The sequence below is a fragment of the Lynx canadensis genome, chromosome A1 (assembly GCF_007474595.2).
Source record: "Lynx canadensis isolate LIC74 chromosome A1, mLynCan4.pri.v2, whole genome shotgun sequence".
Lineage (NCBI taxonomy): Eukaryota > Metazoa > Chordata > Mammalia > Carnivora > Felidae > Lynx > Lynx canadensis.
In genome coordinates, this window is record NC_044303.2 from 107,770,579 (window position 1) to 107,774,797 (window position 4,219).

Here is a 4,219-nt window from a genome sequence, read left to right on the forward strand (position 1 = left end):
AAAAACGAGGAGATTTTAAGGGTCATAAGGTAGTTTTCTAAGTTTTAAATAGCTAACCTTTATTTTCCACCAAACAAATTAAAAATGATACACCTGTGACTTGGTAATAAACTAAGGAAACTGTCACTGAACTCCACAGACGGACCTGAATTTGCTCTTTTATTTATTTATTTATTTATTTATTTATTTATTTATTTATTTATTTATTTATTTTTGGAGGGGGTCTTTTGGTAAAGACCGGAAAACCTGCTAGACAAATTCTAAAAGAGCTAAAAGAGCTGTAACACTTGAATTTGCTCTTTTAAAATGTATGTACATATGTTGCTGTTTCCCAAGGTGTTGCTGCCAGGCATTAACATTACTAAGAACTATTAAAATGCTGACTTAGCATTCTTTGTAAAACATTTCTTATGTGACCAGAGTGGAACACTCTGAACCATACCATAATGTTTAACAAATAGCCAACAGATCATACAGTGTAAATGAAATCGTGACTAGTAATGCCTGAATGTTTTTGAATGTGACAATTTTTGAAAATTCTACAGGCCTTCTGTACCTGGTATATTCCATATTGTGTTTCTTTTCTGAATTTTTTAATTTTTAAAAAATTTTTATTTTAAAGATAGAGTGCAAGCAGGGGAGAGGGGACAGAGAGAGAATCTCAAGCAGGCTCCACACTCAGCTCCACACAGAGTCCAACATGGGGTTAAATACAACAACCACAAGATCTTGACCTGAGCTCAAATCAAGAGTCACTTAAACAACTGAGCAACCCAGGTGCCCCTGGGTTTCTTTTTCTAAAATTTGCTTTGCTTATCAGTATTTATAATTTAAGATATATTTCACTTTCCATGGGGAAAAAAATCTATAATACTTCCTTTCTAAAAGTTCAATGTACTGATATAAAGTAAAAATTCTTAAAATAAATTAATTCACCTTATTTAAGGTTATTGAAGTGTCAGAGTTGTGTATAATTTTTCTTAACTAATACTAATGTGCAGGGAAAAAAATACACAATTAATTTAAGCCTCATACTTTAAACTTCAAAGCAGTTGTCAACCAATATTTCACCTTTCAAGTAAACTAAAGTCATATTTTAGCATCCTTATAAAAAAGAAATATCTTACCTTAGAATTTCTTCACATCCATATCCATAGAATAGTTTTTATAGTGATTTCCAGAATATTGGTGAAACTTTTCTAAATATTTTAAAGATTCTCTTCTAATGGAAAAAGTTTAAATCCACTTTATCTAAAAAATAAAGTTTATAATTTTAATGTTTTTATTAATGCAAGAAGTTTAAGGGAATAGTTTGTAATTTTTAGGAATCTTACCTTAAATATATTTAAAGCACAGGAAAAACAACTGGAATTGGTACATTGCATTTTTTCCCTCTTTTTAAACAATCAACCAAGTCAGCTTTTTAAAATTATTATTATTATTTTTTTTTCAACATTTATTTATTTTTTGGGACAGAGAGAGACAGAGCACGAACAGGGGAGGGGCAGAGAGAGAGGGAGACACAGAATCGGAAACAGGCTACAGGCTCCGAGCCATCAGCCCAGAGCCTGACGCGGGGCTCGAACTCACGGACCGCGAGATCGTGACCTGGCTGAAGTCGGACGCTTAACCGACTGCGCCACCCAGGCGCCCCAAAATTATTATTATTAATGCAACTAGCTCTAAAACATCAAACCTTGTTTATGGTTTTGTATAAACTTTAGGCAGGCTTATTAAAGAAAGTTAATAAAATAGTACACTTACCTTATTTGGTGGTTATTATGAACTGTCCAAAAGAAGTTAAATGTCAATAGGAAAAATAGATTTTTTTAAGTCTTCCTGAATATCTTGATGACTAAAGAGTGCATTTAGCAAAATGGTGGACACTCAAGCAGCCAAATGTCAAACTGCTGATGAGACTTGAATTCCACATTACAATATAAAACCAGATGCAAATGGATTTTTCACTCCTGGGCTGGCCACTTCATTCCTTTGAATCAAAAAAGTGTACTTGAGAATGGGAAATAGCTTGCTACATGATTAGCACAGAAGATCATTTATTTTAAATCTAGAGTGTTTCAGGATAGGGCAAAAGGCACAATTTTTGAAGGATGTGTTCACAATGTTAATTTAAATCTGTATTCATTTGTAAAACCATTCAGAATGTTTCTGGCCATACCTTCTACTGACATTAATCAGTGACTGCCACAGTTGTTTTAATAAAAATTGAGAAAATGGGTGATGAATTCCTGATAATTTGCAGTTAATTTATTCTGCAACTGCATTTTGTTGGATGAGTGGGGAGTTCCTAAGGGGTTACCTGGTATCTGCCTGACTTTTAAAAAATTAAGCACAAGTAGGGGCACCTGGGTGGCTCAGTCGGCTGAGCGTCTGACTTCAGCTCAGGTCCTGATCTCGCAATTCGTGAGTTTGAGCCCCGTGATGGGCTCTGCGCTGACAGCTCAGAGCCTGGAGCCTGCTTCGGTTTCTGTCTCCCTCTCTCTCTGCCCCTCCCCTGCTCATGCTCTGTCTCTTCCTCTCTCTCAAAACTAAACATAAAAAAACTTTTTTTAAATAAAAAAATAAAAATAAAAAATAAGCACAAGTATACATTCTAAAACTTTGATAACCTTCTTCAAAAATATTTCCCCTTTATCTGTAGAACAAGAATGTTGTAATAATATTAACCTCACATAGTGAAGATTAAATGATATAATGAATGCCTGGCATAAAGACTCAATAACTATTTAGTGGATTTTTGTTTTCTTCCCTCGTATAAGATCATTTGAAGTCAAGAAGGCAGATACTTCTATATGTTATGCCTAACCTAGTACGGTAGATTAACAGGCGTTTGACTACTATTTTGCATTATTAAATAATATGGGGAAGTAGTATGGAGAAAAGAAACCACGGTAAAGCAGTATATTTTCACTGTTAGCTATTAGTAGGATTTAATAAACATTCTTTGGTTCTATCAACTGAAATCTTTAAAGAAGTAAACTGAGATACAGACTTTATCAATTACTTACAAATTTATAACAATAATAGCTTATCACATTAACCTTATGTTTTCCAAGTTTCTGATATCCTAAGTAAATATACATTTTACTATTTTGGGGTTACAAATTCTGGATTTGTTTCTGAGGAATAAAAATTCTCCTGTAGAACAGATGGCCTAGCTACTTGGAGTTATGGACTATAAATTCTACAACAAATTATTACACAGGTGCATATATAACTGTAGAAAGCAATCCTGATTTATTTAGGGGCAGTTTGTCCTAGTGTGCCTCCACATACAGCTGAAAAATTTGCTGTTCCCCAAACTAGACATCAATTTCACATTTGGTTGTTAAGGCTTCTCATAAGCTTATGCCTTTTAAGAAGAAACAAAAAAAATTAATTAATTAATTTAAAAAATCCAGGGAGAGCATTTTTCCTTGATTGATTCTTCTAATATACATGTAAGCCTTGGGATTTCTAATAGATCTGTTTCACACCCTGGACATCCTCTCTAACGAAATACATTGATCGTCTGTGCATTCTTCGGGAAGCTAATTTACTACCAAATGGAAATACGCATGTAAAATTACCGGAGAGAATAAAAGAGGAAAAGGTATTTTTAAAAACACAGCGTTTGATAAATACAGTAGTTCTCTGGAGGGCGAACTATCATTTGCAATCCTTTATAAATGTGTAATTCATACTGAGCTGAGTACATTTGACACCCTAGTATGATTTTCTCCCTGTGATGAATTCTTTAAGCCTCCTTTTTACCCAGATATTTTTCCATTTTATCTACTTTAACCCTAACACAGAACATTTTCTGCTACTCAGTCATCACTTGGAGAACCATTGACATTTAGCCAGATATCCCAGGTTATCCCTCAATACCCAGACAAACCACTTTTGTATGGCTCTCTACAAATGATTATTCAAACCAGTCTTCCACCCCCAGTCTTCCTAAGACTTCTGTCTTGCTGCAGCTGAGGATGGATCTGCAGGTAATTCTGCAATATCTCAACTTCCCCTAATGACACATTGATTATCTTGCACTAACTGTAATCAGAGTATTCCTTGAGGACACAACTTCCTTTTCACCTTTTTCAAGTGGAGGTTGCTTATCCTCATATGTTACGATTTTAAGGTTGTAAAGTTAACGTTGTTGTACACTTCAGTCTGCTTGCTATGTTCAAACCATTTCTCCTTCTGCACACTTTGA

General features: G+C 34.4%; 1 non-coding gene across 1 annotated transcript; it reads right to left on the bottom strand.

The window, feature by feature from the left end:
* Positions 1-218: 218 nt before the first annotated feature.
* Positions 219-281, bottom strand: LOC115526781. Its single transcript, XR_003972757.1, has one exon. It is a non-coding gene; the product is annotated as a U7 small nuclear RNA (small nuclear RNA).
* Between the last annotated feature and the right edge of the window lie 3,938 nt (positions 282-4,219).